The sequence below is a fragment of the Coloeus monedula genome, assembly GCF_965178545.1.
Source record: "Coloeus monedula genome assembly, chromosome: 14".
Taxonomy (NCBI): Eukaryota; Metazoa; Chordata; class Aves; order Passeriformes; family Corvidae; genus Coloeus; species Coloeus monedula.
The window spans coordinates 337,535-356,808 of record NC_138794.1 but is presented as its reverse complement, the minus strand read 5'-3'; positions in this window follow the sequence as shown (position 1 = coordinate 356,808).

Genomic DNA, 19,274 nt, shown 5'->3' with positions numbered 1-19,274 from the left:
CCAGTCTCCCTCTCCTGGTCTTTTGGGACAGTGGTCAACAAAAGCCATGTTGTGAAACAGGTCTAGAACACAAGCTTGCCCTCAAAACCAAGACTTCTGTCAAAAAAAAAATGGACATACGCTTCTGAATTCACTTCACAGCCAAAAATCATCCAAGAAAATTGTTAAAAGAGTTACTATGAAAATTGAGAATGTATTCCTTGATGCAGTGAGCAAAATGGCCTTGTGACTAAAACACTACTCAGTTCCCAGTTCTGCCAATGAATCCTCTGCAACTTTGTCACTCGCCTCTGTGCCTCAGTTCATCATCTGCACACAACAATATTTGCAAGAATCCATCCAAGACTGTTTGAGACATTCCCAATCTAATAATGGCAGTCAGAAACAAACACACCAAGCTTTCAAACAAAAGAAGGAAAAATTCTAGGAACAGAAAAATCCAACTGCCAAGCACACAGGAGAGCTTTTTATTTTGTTGGGGAGGAAAACCAAGACTGTGCTGAGGAAAGGGAGGAAAGAGAAGACAGAAGACTAAACAAATCAGAAGTGCTGAGTGTTCAATCACAGTAGGGAGCACTCCAAAGAGGAATGAGAGCTGCATGCTCTGCGGAAGCAGTGCACACGTTTGGGAACAAGATTTTCCAGATCAGGACTCTTTGCTCTCTTATTGCACTGCTGGCTGAGAAGAATTTGCTAGTGTCAGCTGAGATACCAGACATGCAAGTTGGACTAACATATAATAACAAGGTTCAATAACAGAATGGTTGCCAGTGGGGAGGATAACACGGGAACATGGGAAACACCAGAGGTCATTTTCAAAAGAGAGGCAGATATTTTCACTCACTTGACAAAACAGTTCTTTTTTCTCCAAATTACTCTCTGCTAATAGCATAGATTACGAACCAATTAACAGATAACAGAGACAGTGGGACATATCTCTCTAGTGTCAATTCCTAGGGTTCCCTTTGTTTCAGATCCAGTTTACACCAGTTAACTCTTGCAAGTGACACCACCAAACATGCTTACAATAACACCAGGCATGTGATCCATCAAAGGGCTGGTGACAGACACACTAATCCATAATAACTGCTGAGAACTTGAAAAATAGGCAAATATGGAGAACATGCATCTTGTAGTAGTGTACATGAGACCCATGCAATGGTAGGAGTCTATAAGCATATACCGGAGACAGTGGAATTAAGTCTGATCCATTTTTTCCCTCCTGTCGGGGTGTCTGTGCAGGACTAGAGTGCAAATCCTCTAGGGATATCCAGGAATTGATTTGTGAAGTGAGATGTAAGTGCTTTACTGGAGGTTTTACCTGTCTGACTTTTTCTGTCACAAACAACTTGAGTGCAGACAAGAGATTCTATCTCTGGCCGTCAAGGCCAATCTTTTCATTCTTTCCTACTGCTGACATTTATCCCCTTGCTCTAACAAGCTTTGCAAATCAGAAAAAGAATTCTACTATAAAGTATCTTAACTTTAACCAAGGGAAATGCAAAACAAAATCATGTGATGAAGTATATATTTGCCTCAGCACAGCTGCATCAATGCACAAAAGATGCAAACATCTTCCTGAATATATCACAACACTAAGTTCTGATTACTCTGCAATCAAATTCACTTTAAAACCGTATTTTAGCTATACATGAGAATAAGACTATGTGAAAACTCTCACAGAACTGCAGCTTCCACCACTTTCAATCTCCTCTCCATGGAAATCATTATTCCTCTCCATTTGTATTCTTCTGCTCATGCTTTTAATGTTACTCTTCCCTTCAACAAGATTATCAGCATCTTTTTCCAAGGCAAGATAAATGAGTATGATTGCTCTGTCCCAGATAAGGTCCACCAGCAATCACACTATCTTTTTAATCAAAATCACCAGTCAACCAAAATCTGCTTCCAATGAAATTGCACTTTTCTTTGATAAACCACTTTCTATTATTTTTATCAAGGTTTTCCCTGCTGATGATTTTGGCTGATATGTTTGTAATTGACAACTTGACACAAGTCAGTACCTTTCCCGAATATTAATGACACAGTCTACTCCCTAATCTTTAGAAATGTAATGCTAAAAGCATTATTTTTCCCCTCTCAGCACTCAGAGAGATAGTGTCAAGACTTTTAGACCTGATTTGTGGCTGCAGCAATATTAAAACTAAAGGAGCTTTGCTAAGCCTCACCTTAAGGTGGGCAAATCACACACAATGAGAGGATAACACTGGGCAGCTTTGGCCAGCAGGATCAAGCTCCCAAAGATTACTAACTCACATTTTCCATATTTACCATCAGGTTACATCAATATTCTCTTTCAAGACACAGGAGAAATTTCTTTTTTTCTCTAGTTCCTTGCCTCTTGCAAGCGAGATCACTCCTTACACGGACAGAATTCCTGGGGTCAATGGAAGATTTTACAGAGCATGAGAAACCAGGCGCCACTAAAGACAAAATATCAATATGAGTGGTATTTCTTTATTACCCATTCCCAGTTCTGATTTATCAGAGGACTGGTTATCTCTCCTCCTGTCCTCACTGCAATATACTTTCAGCTGTGTATTGTAAACAAGCAGCCAGGGCATTTTTTAGCTGTGTAATTAGAAGCCATTGTTTCTCTGTTTAATTTCTCTTTCTGTAACATAGCTCCCAGTCATTACCAGATGGTAGTTATTGCTCTTACTATTGACCTTGCTGTCTAGATACCTACTCACACTTGTTATCCACTCCTGTTTTTTCAAATAAGAACCTTAATGAGGACAAGAATAGTCATTATCCCTACAACTGTGTATTAAATATTTCAAATTTAAAATTCAAATTGTAAGTAGAGAGCGAGCATAGGTTCCGAATCTTTTTTTTTAAATACCTCCTTTATGACCCTGTGAAATAATTCAATAGTAATGATATTTTTGCAGTTACTAGAGTGCTGATGTTTTATAACCTCTGACTTACTAATTGCAGAAGGTTTATTTCCTTGGCTTATCTCCAAAATGGCTTTTGGCTGTTCAACAAATTAAAAAGTTGTTGTTTAAAAAAAAAACAAAAAAAATCAGCCCTGATTTAGCACTAGAAATGTGTTCACAACTTTTTTTAAAGGTTGTTATTCCCCTCAACTAAGTATCATTACAATTATATAAAAACTGTATATTTTTTTCTCTGGTAAGCACCTCTTAATTATAAAGATTTCATTATCTTCTGTCTGTCACTATCATGGGGATACAGACGATCCCAAATAAACAAAAAAGTCACCTCACTACTCTCAGTGTTCATGACTTCCATCCCAGTTGTCCCTGCTGTGTCAGCCAGAAGAAATGCATCACTTCTCTCCACCCACCAGCACCATCCACCAGTGCCCTCTCTCCATGCTCGCTTTGTTTGCCTGTCCCTTTAGTAAACTTTGCACTTCAGCATTTTACCTTCTGAAGGAGGCTCTGTAGAGCTTGTACTGAACCAGCCTACCAGGCACCATGGCAGGAGGGCAGGTAGGAGCAACCCCACACTGGGAGGTCCTGGGAGGCAAGACCAGCCCAGTAGCTACACACACACCTGATGCACAGAGGCATCTGATCTTCCAGAGAAAAAACAGTTTATTTAGTATGTTCATAGTCTGGATGAGTATGTTGAGCCAGCAATATTAATACTGGATAAATCTAGAGACAGGATTGAATATTTCTCTTCAGTTTTTAAATCAGATATTCCTGGCAAAGAAACCTATGCAGATCTTTTATATAGAGGGGACTGTAACAGTAATATGTTCAAATAACCCAGTTACATTTGTTATAGGTTTTGGACAGCAAACACTAACAGGCAGCATTTTCTGCTTTGCAGACAGCCCTCCAGTACTGGCCTGGGGAACTGAAGAGGTAATTGGATTTATTGTCCACCAGAGCCCACACTGAGAACATTATAATTAGTTATGAAGATGCAAATGTCTAAATCAGAGTACCATCTTGCACAGGCGCCTGTACAAGAGAGCAAAATCTCCTGAAGGCAGCTCATTTAAAATTTATTCACATTAGCAACACAGATGAAAAGTGCAGACAAAACTGTCAATGATACCTGGCATATTATCCCATAAATATACCTCCTCATTTGTAGAAATGGTATAATTTATTTTGGCTACAAGTCACAATTCAATGGAATTACCACTTCGAGACACCATTAAATTCTCCTTTCCTGCCCTTATTTAACCTAAATTGTTCAAATTCTCCTCTATTTTTCCTCTTCCTTCAGCAGCAAAGGTTTTTGCTAGAGTCAAACCAGGGCATGGCACAAATATTACCAAAAAAAATTATTAGCCAGGTACATTTATAGATTCATTTGTTTTTGTAAAAACGATTTGTACAATTCGTTCCAGTTCCTAACCTGGACAGCTCTTTGCTGACTCAGAAGCTTGCATTTGCAATGCCTTTCCAACTGATCCCATGCTGAAAATATATCTGTCCTGTATCAAAAACAAACAAACAAAAGCTGCGAAACAATCAACCCGCCTAATTTTATTGAAATTTCTCCACTAAGCTGCCCTTGCAGCAGCCAGGAACAGTTCTCTCTCTGAGAATTAGAAAGTAAATTCCTATCTCAGTAACATTGCAAAGATGCCCTCAGTGCCATGCTAAACAACTCAGTAATAATCCAGGAATTTAAAGCACATTAAGCCTCACTCTGACGAGAAGGCTATAATCAAGCAAGATGAGACATCTGATGACTCAGCAAATTAAACTTCCATAAGGATTTGATTTCATTGACTATATTTACATCAACAGATGAGAAAATCTCAGAAGCCATAACACGGATTAGTGCAGTCTAATGAGGCCCACAACACAGGGGAAATCAAGTCAACAACTTACCTTCTATTTCCCTTATTTTAACCAGTTAATGCATTAATCAGCAAATCAACAGCATTCTTGGCAAAAACCTCTGGGGTTGAACATTTTGCATTGGGTGCACAGCATGTCCCGCAATGTGGCACAGCAAGTCCCACAATGCAGAAATGCAGGGCTTTGAGGCCCTGCTATCCCCACACCTCCAGCAGCTGGCTCAGTGTGTGAGAAAACAGGCTTCTCCCTCCTCGCAGGACAGGCAGCACCCACCAGGCAGGCAGAGAGCACCTGTAGCCATCCCACAGGCCAGGCAGTGAAGAAAGTTAATTTACAGCTTCATTCAGTATCAGAGCTTGCAGAATGGTAGAACTGAGATGAAAAGAAAACAAAAACTCAGGCTTTCTCATCATTTCTTTCCATTATGTCAGGTAAAAGTGCCAGTTCTTTTACTGCGCAAAAGAAATCCCTGATTAAAAACACTCCAGTAAGGGTAGCCAGTACTGAAATTAAAAACATTAGCCAGTAGAGCTTAGGACTTGTGAAAGGCTCCAGCCCAGAAATGTAATCTCTTGCTGTAATGTACTTCAACTGAGTCATAGTCCTGCTTAACAAGGCAGAATCAGAACAATCCCTCTTCCCCAGCCCTCCATGCATGATGGTGGGGATGTATCACATTCCTGCAATTATACAGCCCCTGGTCTTGTCCCAGTCCTCAGGTCCTGCAGCATTAGCAGCATTCTCAGAGGACCCAAACTCTGCGACAGCTTGCAGGCAGCCCTGTTGCCTGGAGATGGTATCCCCTCCTTCTTCTATGCTAAATAATTTCATTCTATGCCCTATCTACCCACAGTAATTCTAAGGGAACAATAAACCCTCATAGTCCATCTCCAGACTAGCCTTTAATTATGCAGTCACAATTCCTGCAGAGCTCTGCTCTTTAGTGCTGTTGTAGAAGTTTCTAATCCCTTTTTCCATCCAAGTACACTCATCAAGGCATGGAAAGAATAAAGAAGAACAAGTTCCAGTTAAAGCTTGGGGGATTTTTGACCCGACCAAACAGCAGATGTGCTTTGAGCTGCTGGGACTCTTCCCTCCTGTTTCTGTTGATGAAATGGGAGATCCACATGTGGAGACTGGCCAAGGGAGCACCCAGCAACCTGCTGGTGCAAAATGGTCTGAAGATTGTGTGCATCTAAGATCTCTTCATCATAAGTTCCTTAGTGGCCTATTCTGAATACCAATCAATGGAAAATACGGGAAGGAGTTACTTATATGGGCCTTCTCAGGTATCAAACCAAGAAGCTATAGGTTCAGCACACGTTGGGACTTTTGACCCACCAGGCATCCATCAATCACAGCTTCCCCCCAAGAAGTCCACTTCCCTCAGCTCATCCCCAAAGAGCCATTCCCTGTGTACAACATCAGCCACTCCTGGTAGGACTTCAGTGCTGTTAGCAGGCTGTTTGAGAGACACAACCCCTGTCCGAGCAATCACCACTCACTGTTCAGCCCCCCACCCCTCCCATCCTGTCTGCATAATTAAAAATCTGTCACCTCTCTGACTTGTCCAGCAACTGGCAGCTCTCTCAGGATAGTGCTCAGCAGACATAGGGCTTTAACAGATGGCAAGACAATGACGCAGTTCAAAATCTAAATGTGATACCACATGATCAGAGCAGTGAATATTTGGTAACAAACTCAATGGAAAACATTACAACTGTGGAATCAATAAGGCATAGCTGAAAAAATAAATTAAACGCATCCTCATACAGTGGGGAGTGGGTGTAGTTTGTTGAAGGACAAAAATAACAGGCTTACTTCTCCAGCATGTTGCAGTTCCTGTAGGACTACTTCACATGTTTCCCATTTCCCTGCTAATGATGCAGCAAAGTAATATTAATCAGTAAATAACTCTGCATACAACATACCTAGCACTGAGAAATAAAAGATGCAGTAGATAGATTTCATTCAAGTAGTTATGCTTCACATACCATCAGCTGTTTCTTGTAGAGGTAATGTACCACAGCTAAAAAGAGGACTAAAACAGTCTCAAACACCCTCTCATTTTGCACCTTGATGCTTTGCTAAAAGTGAAAGCATGCATGAAAAGATTAAGTAATTGGATCATCTATCACTATCAATATCCAGAGAAGCCAGGCTGAAACAAAAGACTAGGCAACTTCTGAGATCAAATCAGGATAACTCAAAAGAAAAGCTCAAAAATTAATTTGAAAAATGCTATCAAGATTTCTTCTCTTATTTATGAGTTTGTTAACTCAAAAGTGTTTAAAATACCAGCATATCACAAACACTGTGCTTCCTTCATATCAACCTACATGAAATTACGCCTTTGGTTCTTGAATTTTTTGATAACCAACCAGTATACCACATGATGGACAAGTACCTAAACACAGCGTGAGGGATTCCCATAGAAAACACTAAAAGTGCATTAACTATTTCAGCACTCACACCATTTATCACATCTCCCTGCCTGGAATTAGAAGCAAAGAGCACCATAGTGATTATTTCACATCCAGCTCTGGTGTTTGTTCTGCTGTCTGTCACCATCTGAGAGCGGCACTAAATCATCCAGATCATGCAACTGCAGTAAGAAAGTTACCATCTAGGATTTATAACCTATGCTCCCATAAAATCTTCTGGGCTATACATGAGGTAACTGAGAAAGATGGCAAATGTAGAGATACAGACAAGTAGAGCACTGTGTCCTCGTCCCAAGGGAAAGCCACGTCATGCCATTTTAGATAATTTTAGTTTATTCAGGAAGTAAATATGTTTCCTTGGAATAAAAAATTCAGGTCGAAAGCCATGGACTTGGATTTCACGTGAACTCATTTTATATGGAGCTTTCAAAATGCAGCTGAAGTACTGATCCCATGTTACTCTTTCCCAAGATTTTTTATCACAATAGCACCTATGGACTAGGAAAGGATCCGACTCCACCATGCAAGGAGACAGAGGGCAGGTCTGGAGCGACCTGCTGGGGAAACTGTGAAGGACAGGGGTGACGGATGGAGCAAACAGCTGCAGGGCAGCAGAAAGTACAAGGGAAACTTCTTATTTATTGAAAGCTGTTGCTCAAGCTGTTACACAACTTGCACAAAAGCTGTTGCAGACAAGGGCTCCCTTGAATGAAGGATGGCCTCAGATACAGTTTGCTTCTTTCTAGCCCAAGGCACAGCTGATTCGAGACAGACTGGATGTTATCCTTGTGAAATATTTAGCTCTCATTTCAAGACAGAAAAATAGCAGCAACAAGGAACCCTCATTACACAGAAACCTTGCAGCTAAAGGTATCAAACAGTGTTTCCTCCCCACTCCTTCACACAGGCCCACTGGCTCCATCCAAGATTACTGCTGATCTTCTGGATCTTGAAATTAGTTTCTCAAAACTGATGGTGTCCCTAAAGTACTTTAGGGCCATGCACTCTGAAGGACTTGTCTCTTAACTGATCTCCCTGTCCACGTGGGCTCTGTGCTCCCAGGGCACTGGGGTAACATCAAAAAGCTCAAAGACTGAGGCAGGTGAAATAATCTCACTGAAGACCCACACAGAACAGATTACAAAATATTAGAGGGTTAAAAAAAATTGTTTAGGTCTGTTTTGACAGAACTTCTTCCACCTCCCCATCACAAAAAATCTAGGACAGTTGAAGCTGTATCTTTCCAAGTTTATAAGGTATTGACTTTTACTTTCTGGAGCTCTTCATCCCTACATCCACCCACACTATCCATAGAACTAAAATTTGTTCTGCAAACTCTAAATCCGTAGAATATAAGTCTTTTCAGGGCACTATTCCCAATGTATCATAAAGGTATTTTGCATCATCTCCCCAGCAGAAGCCTTAGAATACTATAGAGGAAAAACTACAGAAAAAGATAAATGTGCATGTGATTGAAAAAAGAGAATGGAGTTCTTCGTTAAGCCCCAAATTCAACAATGCACCTACATATGTGCCTAACCTCAGGAAGGGAGAAGGACTTGAGCAGCAAATTCAAGTCTTTGATGAGCTGAGTCCTACATAGGCAGAGATTTCTTCTCTTTTCCTTTCAGAGACGTGACTTTTCTGAAGTTCCATGAACATCTTCAAGTATTCAGCAGAAAAGGTTCAGATCACAAAACAAGCTGAAATAACATCAGTAAGTTAAAACTTTTGATAATATTTACCTCTGTTTAATTTTCAATGTACGCAAAATGCCAAATCCCACTTGCTTTTCATATGCAATTAATCCTACCAAAATCCTTTGGGACTACTTCTGAAGTAAAATGAGCAGGATTTAGTTTTTAATCCACCACCAACAGGAAAGGAAAATATGATACAGTGTTTTATCCCCAGCAAAGAACCCTGGCACTAAACCCTCCTGAGTGAGTAAAGCTTCAGTGTGCATTCTGCAGCTAAACTGGCAACAGAGCAATTTTCTGTTTGTAATTTCTATTTTTGCCCAAATAACTATGTAGAGACAGATGGCCACACCAAAGGAGGACAGTTCTGGAAAGAAATCTCCCTCCCTGAGGAATACTTCACAAGATCAGTCTGGGGACTGCCAAAGTAAGATGTTTTGCCAGGCAGCTGAATCACAGCACGCTAAACACCTTCAGGTTCTGGCTTCTGCATCACATTCTTACCTCCTAATAAATATAGCACTGAGGGGAAAAGAGCAAAAAGACATTTCTGTGACTGAATAGGGCTTTGAATGCTAATGACTGGATGTTGAGATTCATTTCAAGTTTTTATTATCCAAGGAAAGCTTTTCTGACTGCATTTTCTGCATCGGTAGGAGTATGCCCTAGGTTACTGATTATCTGGGATCTCATCATCATGTTTTCAAGAAAGATACTTGTTTCTTTCAGGCTGCAACGGCTCAAGCAAATAAAGTTTCTAAAACACAGGTCATACAAATCTGATTTCAGCCAAGGGTTTTAATCCACCTCATAATTTTCTACTGTGTTCTGACACCAATTAACAAGGCCTTCCTTCTTTAAAATGAAAAATGAGGAATTTTGAGAATTATGTATGAAAATACATGTGATAGTATTGCAACCCATATGTTTTTTATTTGAATGCTGAATTTTTCTTTCTCTGAATTTTCAGTATGCAAAAAATGTTTTGGATCAACAATAAATTCAGTTTGAAAACCTTCAGGGTTGTCAAATAGTAAGAGTAATTTTTCAACGGTGAGATGAAATCAAATGCTACTGTGATCAACAAGGTGAAGAGTTGACAGTTTTGATTAACTCAAGTTTCAGAATTAAAAATGGGTTTAGAATAGTGAGAGTCTTCTCACCTTTTCTTACCTTACTTGTTTTGCTTGTCTGCAGACTGAGTAAGACATCACTTCTTTCAGGCATTCATACTTGGCTGAGATGCATTCTTCATAATCTTGAGGGCTAAGGAAAAGTGTTTTAATTTACATTTTAAAATACCAGATTACATTTCATCCTACAAATCATAAAATCTGCAAGCTTGGAATCCCAAAGTATCTGTGCTAGATCCTCACTGAATAGCTTGGGAACATTTCATCTCTTTTGTCCTGTGTCCCTAGTGATAATAAATAAAAGGTTTCCAGTGCTAAATTTGGTTGCTTACTAGACTTACACTGCTCTGTTAGGATTTCCAAATTACATAAGCAGAGAGAGTTTCTGAAACAGGGCTTCAGGGAAAAATCACAGCTACAAAGTATTACTAGATTTAAGAACTGAAGTATTACCAGCTATTTAACCTCAGCAGAAGGAGCAGAAATAAGTAAGACGTCCAACACCTTTGGCAATCACTTGATAAAACAACAGTCAACTTCTTATTTGCATGGGAGCTGCTTTATTCCCAGTCAGGTACTTGGGGTCAGACCAACTTGTTGCAGTGGGGATACTGCAACACGCATAAATCAAACCAGGAGTCCCGTGGAAAGGAAATATATATGGACAGGCAGATTCTTGATAGCTGTTTCAGAGATGTTTATTTCCCCAGCCGCATGGCCGGGGCTCTGCCCAGGAACTGTTCCAGTCACCAGACCAAGGGTCCTTCTGCCTGCGCAGGGAACACAAACCAACCCATGGGAACGAGGCTGAGCAGGGGCAGGGAAACCCCGTGTCTGTGCCCTCAGGGCCCCTCTGCCAGGGCTGCACGGCAGGGGAGGGACCCCAACAGCTCACCCGTTTTATTTTAATAAAAGGAGAATGAAAACAACTGGATAAACATAACAAGAACAGTTTCAAGACAAAACAAGCCACTCTCCTGAGTCTTTAAATGTCCAAACAGATTCTGTGGAACATCTTAGGGCTGACAGAAGGGAGACAGAACTCTCTGAGCATGCTTTGTGGGGAAACTGAGGCAGGAGAGGGTTTAACTTCTTCCCTCCCCCTTTTCATCCCCCACTCCGCATTGGAAAGGGATTTTTGGGGAAACAATTGGCAAAAGCATGGTTTTGTAGGGAAACCATGGATGAAAAAACGGATTGGGAATACACTGGGGGTAATAGGACATAGGGTAAAAGGGAAAGGTGGGATTAGGAAAGGGAGACTGTAGGGGGGGCTTACAATGGAGATATTGTCTAACATGACTACGATTTTTTGCATATATACTGCCTTTTACAGGAACACCATCAGGCCCAGTGACCTGCGATGCTTGTAACCCTTTTCTCCCTAGTACAATTTTAACTTCCACCACCTCTCCATCTCCCAAGCTTGGGATGCATTTTTCAGGGTTATTCTTTTTAATAGCAGTTCTATGCACGAATATGTCTTGCTGGTTGTCACACCTTGTTATAAAACCATAATTTTGCTTAACATTATACCATTTTACTATCCCTAAGATCTTAGCTGCTATGATCTTTTCCTTTTTCCGAGTGGCTGCTGTTTTCTGTCTCGCTGCGTCTTTGCTCTCTCCTTCGGTCACTCCCGTGTTGGAATTGTCGGAGCTGCTGGGGCCTGCGCGCTCTTCCCGGGGTCGCGTTCGGGGCTGCGCGGGCCGGGCCGGGCCGTGCTGCTCAGTTCTCCGTGCGTCGCCTCCTCTGGTCGCAGCTTCGCTGCCGCTGCCAGGCGCTGCACCCACGTCTCGGCCGGGCCCCCGAGCGACGACTCCCCCGTGCCCTGCTCCAGCGCGCGTCTCGGCCGGGCGCGGCTCCGCTCCACCGCCACCGCCGCCCGCCGCTGCCTGCGTGCCGCCCCTCTCGGTCGGGCGTTCCCGGGGCTCGCTCCACCACGCGCTGCGCGGGGCCGTGTGGGCACCGCCGGGTCCCACCGCGCCTCGCTCCGCCACCGACACTGCAGCTCGCTTGGCTCCGCCCGCACGCGGGAACTGCCTCGCTGCTGCTCGCAGAGCACTCGGTGCACGTGGCCTGGGCCGCACAATCCCTGAGCCAGGCTTCCCTTCGCCAAGACACAGCTGACATTGCTCAACAGTCTCGGTAATTAAATAATATTCACGAAAATATTCTTCCATCGGCATATATTTTGACTCCAATATTAACTGTGTCCAAACGGTTTTCCAAAAGCCCTCGGTAAGAATTAAATCCCAAGAAACATAGAAAAAGTTCTTAAACAACCATGCCAGGAAGCGTTTCAGTTCTTTTTGAGCTTGAATCAAGCTAAAATTTACAAATCGTTGTTCAAGAATCATTTTAAGTTTAAGATAAATGTCCATATGCGGCTCTGAGAGCCAAGAGTCTTCCCACGGTTCCTCCATAGTTTAGATATGGAATAGCAAAGCAAAACCAAGAAGAGGAATCCAAAGTTTCCAGGGTTTACTCACACAAATCAGTCGCTTAGGGATCGGGGATCGTTCTGCTCACAATTCCCCACCATTATGTTGCAGTGGGGATACTGCAACACGCATATACCAAACCAGGAGTCCCGTGGAAAGGAAATTCTTGATAGCTGTTTCAGAGATGTTTATTTCCCCAGCCGCACGGCCGGGGCTGTGCCCAGGAACTGTTCCCGTCACCGCACCAAGGGTCCTTCTGCCCGCGCAGGGAACACAAACCAACCCATGGGAACGAGGCTGAGCAGGGGCAGGGAAACCCCGTGTCTGTGCCCTCAGGGCCCCTCTGCCAGGGCTGCACGGCGGGGGAGGGACCCCAACACCTACTGAGTCAGCCATTGCTTCATAGCACAGAGTTGGACTGGTATCATACTGGTTTCTATTGGGAACTCACATGAACAATTCCCTCTGACTTCCAGATCTACCAGGAGACTGTCTCATGACTGAACCTGGCCCTAAAGGCCTTAGTCAGTGACAAAAACCCTACCCAAAAAAAGTAATGGAAAGGATGAATGAAAGGAACTCTGTTTGTTCCAGAGCTGGGAAAGTAAGATTAAAATGACATTAAAAATGTCCTGTAGAATTCTAAGATAAAATTAATTGCTGCAGTAAGTCTCACTTCAGTGCCTTACTATGCATGGAAAAGTTGGAAGAGACAGATGGTACTCCTTGTGATCAGGCCGACCATTTTACAGAGGACTCAGAAAAGCTGAGCAACTTGAGTAAAATTACCAAGGGAAACAGAGCCAGGAATAAAACTCATGTCTGCTGACTTGTAGCTGTCTACTCACCACTTAGCTATTACATGTAATGTGTGGGAAGGGAAACGGCATATTGCATTTAGGATGTCAGAATGTACTCCTACAAAGGTAAATGATTCATAAAACTCCATACCAGTGAACACTTTCCTGCATCTACGATCAACTATGTTTAAACATTTAAGACAATGGCACCACTCACTTTCAAGTAACAGTTCTCAAGAATGAAGAGCATTCAAGGTGATTTTCTCTGCTTGCTAAGAGTAGCTGATGCCCATCTGTTGAGACCTGTTTTGACAGAATTTAATTCCTTTGCAGGTATTTTTTGTGTGTTTATCCTTTTTATAATGCTGTCTATCTCACTTCTCTTAAAAGCACAGTCCTAATCATGGTACATTCAGGTAGTCATGGACTTGTCTGTTCACTAAAAATTTAGAAAGAGAAAACATAGTGAATGAACTGGCAAAATCTAAATCTATATATATGTGAACAGTGAAGGTTATTTTCTTTCTGCAAAGCATGCAGGAAAAAGCTAAGGATATTGAAAAACACAGTTACAAAAGAAACCTAAAAAAAAGGAGAAACAGTGCAGACATAAAGGGTGCACCCATCCATGTGTTGAATAGTGCAGGAATTTGTCATTGTTTCAATCCCACAAACCAGACAAGAAGAACAGATGTAAGAAGGAGCAACAAAGATGCTCAGAGGCCTTCCTACACAGCAGGGTAAGAGACCAGGACCCTTTGGTTTAGAAAATAGGTAACTAGAGGTTCACAACACTGCAAACACTGCAAAGAGAATTAGTAATTCAGCTTCTTGCAATACTAGAACTACAGAAAACCCAACAGTGCCAAATCCAAATCACAAAGTTCTTCCTCACAATAACCAATTAAACAGAAGTATTCATAACAGGATCATTGAGAAATGAAAGTATAGGGGGGTACAAAATTAGACTTGATACAGTCATAGAAGACTGGTTCACCGGAAGTTTCCAAAGAAATCCCTAAAGTACTGACTGTTTGAATTTAGGAAGATAAACCATGGAAAGGGGCGCTCAGATGATGCTTTGTGATCCATCTCTGACAGGTTCTGCTCTACTGGCCATCACAGGTAGTACAACGTTAAAGGGACTTTAGATATAAACCAGCATAAAGGTTCCTCTATTTTTGGTCTAAAGGCATTAAGATTTTTAAAAGACATTTCCAGAACCGGAATTAACAGGATTGTCATGAAAAGTAAAAAACTACTAACAGATTTTGGACAAGCAGATGAAACTCATGTAGTGAAGTAGATTTAAATGACTGCCAAAAAACCTACACAGTCTGGCAGAAGCAGTTTAACAAAAGTTGGCTTATCCTTAGAAAACTGGGAGAATACCTGGTCCTTACATGACCAGGTTCATGTAGATCACTACACATGATACAATAAGAAAATAAATTCAACTGTGCGCAGACCATAATGATCACTAGAAAAGCTTGCAATGTTGTTAATTCCTTTGTCTATCAACACAGGAAGCAGACAAATTTGTTATTAGAGGCCTACAGGTCTTTACCCTGCTCAACCACCTTTAGTTTGACCTAAGAATGCCTTCTGTGTTCACAGCTGGATGTTTTTAAGCAGAACCTGAGTTCTGAATATCTGCTGTAGAAATACTTCAAGAGCCAGTAAAAGCAATTTTCAGAAAGCCATCTCCTTCCTCTTCAAAACAATTGAATCTACAGAAGCTGTGAAAAGTGAAGAATGCTTCCTGTCACCTTTGTATCACAGCTTTCTGACAGCATCAGTAACAAAATCTGGCACACAATCTCCTCCCAAGTCAATACCAGACTTGGAAATAGACATCCGTGGAAAAAAAAGCACAAGTTCTTTAAATGCAGCATCACAGTATTCCCCAGATATCCTGGGGATAATCTGTATGAGGCATCCCAAGCAGTAGCAAGGCTATGCCCTAAAGAAATCTGGATTAAAGCATGCTTTGTGCATAGAACATTCTAAATGTATTCCTAGCTCAAGGTTAAATACTGTTTCTTTCTAAATATCACCCACGAATTAGGATCACATTATGATATCTGTATCTTCTATTTCAAAAGAAAGATTTTCCCCAGAGATCCCCAGAAGCTGGGTACAGCTAATCAAATTAACCTTGAATGACTTTCCATCTGTGCCCAGCACCACTAACCAAACAGAGGAAACAGGAGCAGCCCAGGAGAGCAGCCTAGCTGGTTCTTTCTGACTTCTAAGCACATCAACAGTTTGTTTGGCTTGTTAGAAGAAAAAGCTGTCTGTACAGCCAATCCTGAAGACTGCTGGGTTCAGGTCTGCCACCTTTATGTATCAAACTAAACCTGTATGGCCTGTACCACTCTGTCCTCAACTTTTGTGTCAGGGAGTACAAAAAACTGGGGAACACAGGGATTTGAAAGGTAATCTCAATTTGCCCAGTGCTAGGAATGGCAGGCAATGGTCGTATGAGAAAACTATTTGGTTATTTCACTGCTCACCCCAAGCAGTTCTGCAGCGTCAATTTCTGCACCAAGGTTAAATGAAAACACATCTTTCTGCTAGAGCTTGTTTAAACAGAGATACTGTAACCAACCTCACCTCAACACTAGGGAGAATTTCTGGCAACTTTTCATTTTATCAAGTAATAAGAAATCTTTCAAATTCTCTACTCAGGAATCACTTCAGTCAAATTAATTACCAAAGCAATTCTCTTAATTTTCAAGTTTAGTGCAGAGTGGAGCCTAAAGAAAACAGCTCAATTACCTGCAAACAACATTTTTTTTCATTAGGCAGAGGCGTCTGCCTTGATTCCCAGTGATAATTCGTGAATGCACAATATTGTTGCCTTATAAATAATACATCTATTTCTATTCAGGAGTCTGTTCCCCACATTGAAACAATGTCACTAATAAATCTCACAGCTTGTAGAGCTAGAGCTGACATCCCCCCTTATTCAGTATATACCTTTATTGCCATACATGTGTATAAGACAAAATGTTATCCAAGTACTTTTTAAAGGTGAAGAGACAGCTATTTAAGAAACAAGAGTGGCTTCATCAAACTAAATATAATATGAAAAGTCTAAGGAGGGGAGGGAGAAGGAAGAGGATAACACAAAAGAACCCAAAACCAGCAAAGAATGCCTTCCAACGCAGCTACCTCCACAAATCCTTGTTCCTACCCAATCTCAAGTAATGCTGCTTGTTAACAGCAGCACATTGTTATTCAGAAGAGATCCTAGTTTAGTGCCATACATCCAAATCACCGGTCCTGTCTGTGCAGAGATTTAGTAGGAGCAGAGCACGAGGTGCCTGCGCAAACAGACTTACAAGACAAATGATGATGATGATGTGTGAATCAGAAGAACTATTTATGAATAACTGGTAGTGCTAAATTCCATTATACAGTCTCTCTTCTTGGCATTTACCAGATCTAACAAACTATTGCCATTTTGTGTTTGTACTCTATGCCGTCAGGAGCCTTTCTTCAAAACAAACTCTGATGGACTTGATCAGAACAAATGTGATAGTCAAAACCAATTTTTAACAAATGCTTTTTAGTTTCAATTGCTGTCATCTTTTCATATAAAACAAAACCAGATATATAGATGTTTGGGGTTTTTTTTTTCAGACTACAAAAGTTGGAAATGTGGATTTTAATAGTGATTTAGTAATTGTCTTTTTCTCATATTTCCTCTTTTCCATTTTTAACCCTCTCTTAGTGATTTCAAGTTAAATGCTGGCTTTTCTTTGAGGAGGAGTTTAACCTCATGCTAACATGGTTTGGCTGCTCCCTCACTTCCAGCCTCAGTTCCTTGTGCCCAGAGCAGGGGTTCCAGCCCTGCCCTGAGTCCCCCAGAGTGCCCTTTATGTGTTTTATCCAGTGTCACCCTCGATGCGTGACTGTCATTGTAACTGTTCAAACCCCCGGCTGCTCAGGGAAGGTGCGTGGGGAACTGTCACCCTGGGAAGCTCCCTCCGAGTGGCCCCCTCCAAGTGATGCCATCCTTAGAAACAGCATTCGTGCAGGTTCTGTGGGATGCCGAGTCCACGAGGGAAGGAAAGCGGTGTCTGTTTCTGTGCTTTGAGCTGTGATTCAGATGTGGGTCCGCACGAGCGGAGGAGCAGCAATGGGGCAGCTCCTGGCAAGGCCCTGTCCCGCAGAGTGCAGTCCTGAAGTAAAGCCCCCAAGGCTGCCCCAAAATGCCCTGGTGCCTCCCGGAGAGCTTGGGAATCCCCCGCAGGCCTGTCCAGTTCCATGTCTTTATGCAGAGTAAGGCCTCAAGATACTTTTTTTTGCCTTTGGTCAGGGGTTGGTTTTGCAATCCATACTTCTTACTTTGGTTGTCTGTGGAGGTTTTCTTCTCAAAGTTTGATCCTGAAGGAATGACTGAAAAAATGGTGGGTTTTGGTTTTGCTTGTTCGTTTTGCTTTTAAGAAAAAATGCAAATTCCTTCTTTCAGGCTTCACTTTCAGTCTTTCCAAGTGCTAATACAGTGTGGGAAAAGTGTAAAACATAGCCTTCTGTATAATCAAATCATGCTGAGCGGGTGCAGACTTTCTTCATAGGAAATTGGGCCTTCCCATAGTTTTGAGATTTTTCTAGTCAGAGATTTTCCTGAGATATTCTTACTTCAGAGTAACAGCATGGTGGAGCCCAGCATATGTACTAGATCTGTCTGTGTGCAACACAAAGAAACGTAAATCAGTTCCACATGTTGACGCGGTCATAGGTGTCCATGGCTGGAAAAGCAATAGACAATTGCTAATAGGTCCAAAGGCTTATATCCCAGGAGAAGATATTTCAACCTCCAGGCTGTTCAATTCCTCAATTATTGTTTTGGCCTCAAAAATTCAATCTTCTTTACCAGCCTAACTTATTTATGGGTTGCACTGAATTGCAACCAGAGAGAGCAGAAAGCTGAAATAAATCAACCACTGATAAAATTGTTTAAGCCTTCTTGTTGGTTGTCTGTCTATTTTTAAATGTCAATTTAAAGAGACAATATGCAGAGAAATTTATTTTGTTTTATTCTCTCCAACTTGCTCTTGGGGGAATGATGGCAGGTCCTCCCTTCCCAAGGACTGGGCACAGTTCAGCCCCACACACAGGAGACAGATAAGGGCTCCCTGTTTACCTATCCCCAAACTCCTCTGGAAAGCCACTATGTGATCTAGAGCTGTTCAAGTGGAAAGAGGAATGCGTTTCCTTTTTCATATTTGGCAGTATTTCCCCATGACCACCAGGATACTGCTCAGTTGCACATTTTCTCTCTAAGTCTTGTAAACAAAATGCAAAATATAAGGTAATTTTCATCTTAAGCAAGCAAAAAAGATCTTCACCAAAATGTCTCAAATAACAATTTCCATTAGAAACGTGGTTGGACAGCCACCCTTGTAAAAGAAAGAACCACCGCTCTTCTGCAGCTCAGCAGCTCCCCATAAAGATCTCTGCAGCAGTGGGTTATGCAGAGACGTGCAGAATGATCACCAGCCCCACATCATTCCTCAGCTGCAGCTCTTCCACCCTCACCTTGTGCTCCAGTTGACAGACAAGAGAATGTGACACCACAGCAATTACATTAGAAAAAAAATTAAAATCTCAAGAGCACCCTCTAAGAAGGTGCTGTAAGCATGTTACTCACGACAAATTTTGTAAACTCAACTACTTTCTACATACTACAAGGCATACACAGCAGGCTGCAAGTCTCTGCCTCCCAGAGAAATGGCTCATCTGGCAGAGTGTTCAGGATTTATGGTTGTAGTGTACTCCCCAAATGGCTCTTCTCAACTGCTGCACAATGACTACTTCACTTACAAACCTCCATAGGAAAGGGTTAATAATCCTACATATACACTTCCATAGAGCACACAAACCAGTTAATTATTGCAGTTCATTTACAAATAGAACAACTACAG